Below are 9,530 nucleotides of genomic sequence, written 5' to 3' on the forward strand. Positions count from 1 at the left end.
TGGGTCATTCTAGAGACCGACCTGGGTGGCCCGCTGGCCTCCCCTCGATGGAGATTCTATGAGTTTGGTAGAGGTTTAGGATCGAACATGAAGGTTGAGATGACCCTGTCTGCTTCGGGGCAGACTAGGCAAGGGTCGCTCAAGGCTCATTTGCGTTTTCTCCACTGGCTCTGTTTGATGCGAGGTGGCCTCGAGCCCTTCATGGGCCTGCCTTCGAACCCCGATCGGTCGTTGCTCATGTTGAATGAGGCAACTGCCACTTTGTGACTCAACATGGAGCGTTGTGATGCATTTAACCACATATGCGATGCCTTAGCACCGGAGCCCCCGGGCGATTCAGGTAGAATCATCTATGGTGCGGGTGTATGGAATGAATGAATGCGTGTATGGATGTATGAATGATTATATAAAGAAATAGTAGGGGTTGGTAATGTTACCTTGATGACTTGAGTGACGGGGTTTGAAGAGCTCCAATCAGAAATGTCCGACCAGGTTCCATGCTTGTCGTTCGTGACAGAGTCGGCATGGCCCACATGGGGCGTCCCTTTGCTCCTTACCTGTCTCTCGGCATTTTCTTGAGCTGTTCGATTGACTTAGGAAGCCCGATGGTCTCTCTTGGATAGAGATCCCATAGTTGGGCCTTTCCAAGTCCCACCTGGGAAGGTGGAGGGCCGCCTACGCGTGGTGCACTTTGTTTCTCACGCCCTGCGTGTGGTAGTGGTGGGCCATACCCCGGCCATGTCCTATTTGACTAGGCGTTGTTCCGTCAGGCAGGGTGCATCCCATCGGTCAGGGAGTGTCCCGTTGTTTCCCATCCGCATTGAATGGGGGAAGGGAGAGGGTTTCTCGCCCCAATCCTTTTGTCTTTCCTCAACTGCTCTGCCTTTTCTTTAAATAGGGGAAGGGAGAAGTAAAAGAGAACTCATCGACCTGTTCATGATTCTGGAGCACGATGTCGAGTTGCAGGTCCCCTAATGTAGATGAGATGGTGCTGGCCGCCTTCACCGAGAAGGGGTTGGTTCCGCTGAAGGTGGTGGCACACTGGAGGGAGCTGTACGTCGCTAGCTTTGTCACCGTCTACGAGGCTTTTGTCGGGATGGATCCATATGTGGACTCCTTCCGGTGAGTCTTCTCTGGGCGAGCCTTGTCGGAGAGGAAGACACTCGAGGATTGTGTCGGTGGGAGGTTTTGGCCTTGCAACTGCTCAGGTTGGTCAGTTCATAAAGTTTGATGAGATATCTTCTAGCCACAGCGGCCATACCTCAGTGGGCAGTGTCCCTGCCCAAGAGCTGCCTCGACTACATGAGAAGGTTAGGAGCTCCATGCTCTTCTGCTGAGCATCTATGGGTGCGACGCCCCTGAGGTACCCGTTGCGCTCGCCGAAGTTGATGGAGCAGAACCAGGCAGGGTCCTTGAGGTACCCGTTGCGCTCACCAAAGTTGAGGGAGCGGAATTGGGCGGGGCCCTTGCGGTGGTGGTTATGTCCGACGGCATGTGCCATGGCCTCTCCTTTGGTATCAGCTGATGCCGACGAGCGGCCACAGTAGTATTTGGAGTAGAAGTAGTTAGTAAATGTAATCGTTAAGTTCACGGGGGAGCCCCCATGTGAATATTTTTTTGTATCAATGAATACATCAGTTCTATTTTTATGATAGAATCACTATCCGTTCCTTGTTTTTTGTTCTAGCATAGCTTTATTTTTTAATCCTTTCTTTTTTTGTACCTGCCCGTTCGTTCCATAGGCTGTAGCTTTTAAGAACCAATGCATGGCCCGTGGGGCTCGACTACTCATAACCGTAGGTCATGGTGGGTGTGTTCGATTGGGAGTAAGAACAAAGTCATGTAGGGTAATCAAAGGAATGGAATGCGCTTTCATTTGGGGACAAAGTTTTTACCATGTGATAGTAAAAAAGAGAGGTAGTATTTAGTATTATACCCTCATGGAGCCCCCGAGCGACCTAGGCTAAAAGTGTTTGGGTTGGGGTGCTTTATAGGAGCAAGTGTTGAATAAAAGCGGTAAGACCGAATTTAGGGGAAAATGACGTAGCTGTTCAATGTTCAGTGTTGGTGAGAACATTGCCATTGTCGTTCTTCAGTCGGTAGCTGCCCAGTCGGATCACCTCGGTCACCATATAGGGTCCTTCCCATGGTGGAGAGAGTTTGTGTTTCTCCTTCATTGATTGGGACCTCGAGAGTATGAGATCACCAACTTCGAGGATCCTCCCCTTGATCTTCCTCTCATGGTGCCTATGGAGAGTTTGTTGGTAGCGAGCGGAGTGGATGATGATCATCTTGCGGGCCTCCTCGAGTAGGTCGATTGTGTCTTGCTGAGCCTCCATGGCTCGGTCATGGTCAAAAGCCTTCACTCTTGGGGCATCATGGTCGAGGTCAGAGGGCAGCACTGCTTTAGGTCCTTAGGCTAGGAAGAAAGGTGTGAACCCTGTGGATCGGTTCGGGGTCGTTCTCAGGCTCCAAAGGATCGATGGGACCTCTAAGACCCATCGTCCGGCATACTTGTTGAGTCGGTCAAAGATGTGTGGTTTCAGTCCTTAGAGGACCATGCCGTTGGCACACTTGATCTGACCGTTAGTACACGGATGTCCGACCGAGGCCTAGTCGATCCTGATGCCGTATCCATCACTGAAGTCCTAAAACTTCCACCTAATGAAGTTAGTCCCGTGACCAGTGATGATGCAGTTAGGAATGCCAAACCGGTAGATAATATCAAGGAAGAATTTGACCACCTCTTCCGAGCGGATGTTGGTGATGGGCTTGGCATCTATCCACTTGGTGAACTTGTCGACCGCTACGAGTAGGTGAGTGAAGCCGCTCGGGCCCTTTTTGAGGGGTCCTACCATGTCGAGCGCGACAAAGGTCTTGGCGCGTCGAGCGAGCCATTGGGCTTTCGTTCTTTTGGGTGGGAGAACCTCCTTGAGGAGGTAGGCGAGTAGCGGCGCTCGCTAGTCGGTTTGATCGAGTGTCAATACGACAACGTCAGTGGGTGATGTCATCTTGAAGCCACTAGGGTCAGAGCCCCCGAGTGCCGGCTTGGCATTAGGGTGTGTCTAGGTCAGACCTTCTAGGACGTGGGCGGATAGCTCGTGGAGATCGTTGATGAAGATCCTGCTCAGAGATGGATCTCGCTTGGTGGCCAATTTTGTAAGAAAATCGGCGGCATCGTTGTCCTTTCGGGGGACATGATGCAGCTCGATCCCCTAAAATTTGTCCTTGAGCTTGTGCACCTCCTGGTAGTATGCTGCCACAAGGGGGCTTTTGCAGGAGGACTCCTTCATCATTTGGTCAATGACTAACTCTGAGTCGCCGCGGACGTAGAGTCACATAGCGCTAAGCTCGATGGCGATGCGTAGCTCATTGATGAGGGCCTCATATTCCGTGATGTTGTTTGAGGCTAAGAAATAGAGGCGGATGGCATAGCAGAGCCTACTCCCGTCTAGGAAGATCAGAACCACTCTAGCCCCCAAGTCGGGTGCCATTACGGACCCATCAAAGTACATTGTCCAGTACTCGTGGGTGACATCCGGGGTCGGTAGCTACACCTCCATCCATTCGGTGACAAAATCCATAAGAGCCTAAGATTTAATAGCGGTACAGGAGATATACCTGATCTCGTGGCCCATGAGTTTGAATGCCCACTTGGAGATCCGTCCCTCGGCATCGCGGTTATGGATGATGTCCCTGATTTGGTATGAAGTGACGATCACGACTTCATGGTCGGTGAAGTAGTGCAGGAGCTTCTGGGTCACCATCAGCATGGCATATAGGAGTTTTTGCACCTAGGGGTATCGGACCTTGGGGTCAGTGAGTACCTCCCTGATGAAGTATATGGGCTGCTAGACCTTAAGGTGGTGTCTCGGCTCCTCCCTCTCGACGACCGGGGCAGCACTCCCCACATGGTTGCTTGGCGCGACATAAAGGAGGAGGGGTTCTCCCTATTTAGGAGCGATGAGGATTAGGGCCGACGTCAGGGATGCTTTGAGGCTCTCTAGAGCCTGTTGAGCTTCCTCAATCCAGATGAAGGCGTCCATCTTTTTTAGGAGCTTATAGAGTGGCATCCCCCATTCGTTGAGCCGGGAGATGAATCAGCTCAGGGCAGCCAAACAGCCGGTGAGCCTTTGCACGCCCTTGATGTTGCCTATAGGGCCCATGTTGGAGATGGTCGTAATCTTTTTAGGGTTGGACTCGATGTCATGCTCGGATACAATGTATCCTAGCAGCTTCCCCTTTGGAACCCCAAAAACATATTTCTCGGGATTCAATCTGATGTTGAACCTTCAAAGGTTCGCGAGTGTTGCGGCCAAGTTTGCGATAAGGTTGCAAGCTTGAGCCGTTTTGACCACTATGTCATCAACATAGACGGCGATTGTTGGTTTTGGCCGCTCGGCTTGATCAGGCTGATCGAGTGGGTCAATTTGGTCGGTGAAGCATTGCTGCATGCACCTTTGGTAAGTGGCACTAGCATTCTTCAGGCTAAAAGACTTGGTTACATAGTAGTACGAACCATGCAGGATGATGAATGAGGTTGCGAGCTGATCGGACTCTTTCATCATGATCTAGTGATAGCCCGAGTAGGCATCCAGAAAAGAGAGGATCTTGCAACCCGAGGTGGAGTCGAGCATTTGGTCTATGCGCGACAAAGGAAAGTGATCCTTTGGACACACTTTGTTGAGGCTAGTATAATCAATGCACATTCTCCATTTCTCGGTCTTCTTTTTAACAAGAACAGGATTGGCTAGCCAGTCGGAGTGGAATACCTCTCTGATGAATCTAGCTGCTAGGAGTTTGACAATTTCTTCGGCTATGGCCCTATGCCTCTCATCGTCGAAGCGACACAGGCATTGCTTAGCGGGCTTCGAGCCTAGGATGAGGCGTAGTGCATGCTCAACGACGTCCTGCGGTATGCCCAACTATCGGTGTAGAAGGTGACCAATACGTTAATATTTATAGTTTTGTTGTACGTTGCGATTGGAGGTGGCCTAGCACTTAATGACACAGGGTTTATACTAGTTCAGGCAATGTACCCTACGTCCAGTTTGAGTCAGTCAGTGACTTTATTCCTAAGCTTAGGTGCTTGAAGTTTGCTGTGGGGCCACAAATGGAAGGGAGAAAGATAGGGGGTACAAGAGGTCTGGTTGGACTCTGGTCTAAAGGACCAAGAGCTACAGGAGCTCTGCTATGTGCTAAGTGTTCGAGCGTATGCTCGAGGTTTAAACCTGGTGGTTCTGTTGTTGTGTACTAAATCGATCTAAGTGAACTGAGGGATCTCTCTCTATTGGGAGAGAGCGCATCCCCTTTTATAGATGAAGGGGATGACCTTACAAGTGAGAGGGAGAGAATACGTATGCTATTAAGTCTTGTTGCCCACGTCGATGGGTACAAGATGATGGTAGACGCCCATAATACTATTTAATGTTAGATGCATGTGGGAGGTTATGTCGTCTTCTTCTGGTATGGCAGATGTCGGTGCCTGCTCTACTGTTGATGCCCAGAGGCATGTGAGGGGTTTTACTGTGTTCGCCTGGTAAGGTAAATATCGGCGCTCACAACACTGTTGATGCCTAGAGGCATGTGGGGGGAGCCTTACCGTGTTTGTCTGGTATGGGAGTTGATGGCGCCTACAACACTGTAGGGCAAATGTCGGCGCCCACAACACTGCTTGGGCTCTGATATGCTAGGAAGGTCTATAGGGTACCCTTCTGACATGCCCTGTTGGCACTGTTCCACATATGTACAGGGTATGGTCCTTGGTATTGCGGTTGACTTGGGTGCCCTACCTTACTTTTTCTGTCCATTTCCTAGTCCACATCGAGTGGGTGTCCCCAGCCGGTTGGTTCTAGTCGGCTCTGATTGCGCCAGTTGGAGAGGAGCTATAAGCATGAGTTTGATGCATCCCCGGTTGGAGACGCGGGTCAGAGTCGGAAGTGGTGTTTGACCAGGCCTTTCGGTCGGAGAGACCATCCGGAGGTGGGCTGGTGTCGGAAGCGAGCGTTGTTCTTCTTCCGGTCGGAGAGGCGGGCCGAAGTCGAAAGCGGGCCACCGTTCCTCCTTGGCTAGGCCTTTTGGTTGGTGATTTGGATCGCCCTTTCGGCCTATCCTTTAGTTTTTTTGGGCTGGCTCAGGAGTTGCGCGTCGTTCGCAATGTCACCTGTTGGGCCGAGCCTTTACTGAGAAGTCGGTCCATAAGGGACCCCGGGTTCATAAACCCGACAATATTATAGGTTCAATTATCTAACAATGCATCACACGATCTAGGAGGTTGCCCTTAGATGAGCCTGTACCACTAGAGATGGTTGTATGTGAAGATCACCCTGCACGACTGCACCTGCTAAGAAGATGACGCCCAAGAAGAAATAGTTGGCTTCGAAGGTGAAGAAGGCCAGTCCAACCAAGACCTAATCTGTTTTATAAGCAAGAAGTTTGAATTTGGGCTATTTTGTAATGGCTATGTAGCCTTGAAAACCTACAAACAATGGTTGTGTAATCTATTTTGTGCTGCCAGTACTGGCAAAAAACATGTAATGGCTGGGGATAATGGCTTTGTTGCCCTACAGCTCTCATTAGCAACTGCTGAACTTTGTTAGCTAGAAGACTGCAAACTTTAGTGCCTATGTTGCTTGAACATGTAATGGATGTGTTGCCTTACTTCTTTTATTGCAAACTGCATGTTTGTGGATAATTTTTTAAGCACTGTCATATTCAGTTTGTAAACCACATGTAGCTGAATCAAATGCATTAGACATAACACGATCCATACATGAGGGTGAGGTTCATAGGTACATCAGGTTCATCGGCATTTGCCAAATTACATATCACCCAAACACTACTTGATAAGGTACATAATCCCTACAACTAGCCGTCCACCAAGAACCAACACCAACAGCTTCACAATTGAGATGAAGTTCTCCATCTGTGATTGTATTTGCCTAGCACTGGATGGAATAGACTCTGCTTCAACCACTCCTTCTCCTTCATCATCAACAGCCACATCGTGTAGTGTCGCCTTGCCTAGCTCAACCAGCTTCTTCAAGTACTTATTTTGCCATTCGAAGAAGGGACATGTAGTTAGATCCTAAAAGCATATCAATGAAAATGAGCTTCAAACTCACCAATGCAGATCCCAATTAGCAAAAAAAGGAAAATGGATAAGAACGAGATCAGGCACAAATAGATCTTACCCCTTGCATGTTCGTCGGGCACTTGAAGAAAACCCTACCATAGTTCTCCTCTGTCCATGCTCGTAGCTCAATGACCCGAGCCTGACCACACTCAGGGCACTGGATCAGTGAGAGCCCAGTCTCATCTCCAACCAAGATGCGACGCCTAGGGCAAATGGCCCGTCTAGCCATTGGCCGAGAAGCCCTGCTCCCTTGCCTCGACGACTCTCCTCGCCATCGAGGGGAAGACAAGGCGCAGCGGATGCGCGAGGTCAGCAAGGAGTGGGAGTGCACTGGAGAGTGTGGCGTTCAGATCCACTGGCGGAGAAGAAGAGAAAGGAGCCGTTGGAGAAGAAGAAAAATGGGGGCAACTGAGGATATGGGGAGCGAGCCCACACGGTTAAGGGATAAGACAAGGGGCGGCGAGGTTTTTTTGCATGCACCTGCCTCGCTGGTAAGCTGATTGGGCGTGCCACATAGCCAAAATATCTATAAACTGGAAGTTTTGGTCAGTTTGATGATAAAAAATTAGGATCACGTAAAAAAAAATAGCAATTGAGCTCAATCATAAGAGCGACAAAATGTTATCCCGAATCATTTGGGGAGGAGAGGAGGGAAGGCCCGCGCTGATTGGCCAACTAGCTTCTCAGACCGCACCTGGACACATGGGTCACCCGGACGACCACGTGCTTCCTTGCTGCTTTCTTTCTGGTACCAATGGGTACTAGTACTACTATTTTGAATGAAAACAACGTGCTGTACTGTACTATTTTGAATGCAGTAGTTGCCCCTATTTTGAATGCAGTAGTTGCCCTTGTTTAGTTCGCGAAATTTGGATTTTAGGGTTACTGTAGCACCTTCGTTTTTATTTGGCAAATAATATTCAAACATTGACTAATTAGGCTTAAAACGTTCGTCTCGCAATTTCCCACCAAACTGTGTAATTAGTTTTTCTTTTCGTCTACATTTAATGCTCCATGCATGGGCCGCAAACATTCGATGTGACAGGTACTGTAGCAACTTTTTGGATTTTGGGGTCCAACTAAACAAGGGCTGCCTAGCTTAACCGCTTCGCTCTGACCCCTATGGGAGCCGGACTGCCGGAGGACCACATCTGCAATGCAATGGTTTTCATTTTTATGCGGGCTATTATTAACTCCACTATAATCTTTTATTTTGTTGCGTATAGCAGCAATTCATACTGTCGCGGTACAAACAATAGCCTCGTAAGTCGTGATCATATATAGGTTTAAGCTTACCAGGGCGGCTCCAACAATCGACTTTTGAGATACCTTTAAGCATTTTTATAATTTATTAATAGAAGAGAGGGAAAAGATAGTTCTTAATTAAAAGCTAAGCTCTTTTATACATTTGAAGACTGTGTGAGAGTGTTATATAAAAATTAGTATGCGCTAAACATTAGCAAGAAGTTGTCCAAAACTAGTAAGTGCTTGTTTAGTTCCCAAAAAGTTTTCAAAAAAATGCTACAGTAGCTATCACATCAAATCTTCCGATACATGCATGAAGCATTAAATGTAGACGAAAAAAACTAATTAATTTGGTTGAAAATCACGAGACAAACATTTTCAGTCTATTTAGTCCATAATTAAACACTAATTACCAAATAAAAATAAAAATACTACAATAATCAAATTCCTAAATTTCACGAACTAAAACACAGGCTAACTATCTCTAACAATTTCGGATGTCCTGAGATGGTTGTTTCGAGGACAGAGTAGCTTGGAACCTAGTACCTGCATTCAGCAGCAGCAGCAGCAGCAGCAGCCAATCAGGGGGCAGTGCCGTTGCTCTAGCCCCTAGGAGGCTAGGAGGCAGACACACAACAACGGCCCCGTTGGCATGACCTTAATAAATTCGGTTAGAGCCCCTGCCCACATTCTTATGTACCACATGGCCACCAGCTGGTAGCTTCCATTTCCATACTCATGAAATCTGAGCATACGGGGGGGATCACAGAATGGTAAAAGGAACAGTACCATTTTTGCATTTTTTTGGGGCAAATTCAGTTCACCGACGAAAATTCATTGCAGATACAGATACGAGCGGTTTTCATAACCGAGACGAGACACACTCCTCCAGCGCATGCACTGGTCGCAGTACAGCAGCACCACACATGCGGTCACCAACCCACTTGTGCATTCATCAGCCGAACAGCCCGATTATTCCCTAACGCTCTCCTTTGGGTTCCTGGCACCCTTGCACTCCACAGCTGCTGCGGTCAGTGAGTGTGAGTCCCAACCCACCCAAACCCAACCAAATTTGTTTACCAACAAACGGCCTATTTGATTGGCTGTTTCGTATCCTTATTGGTTTGTAAATAAGTACTGCTGACTAGTT

The sequence above is a fragment of the Miscanthus floridulus genome, chromosome 6 (assembly GCF_019320115.1).
Source record: "Miscanthus floridulus cultivar M001 chromosome 6, ASM1932011v1, whole genome shotgun sequence".
Taxonomy (NCBI): domain Eukaryota; kingdom Viridiplantae; phylum Streptophyta; class Magnoliopsida; order Poales; family Poaceae; genus Miscanthus; species Miscanthus floridulus.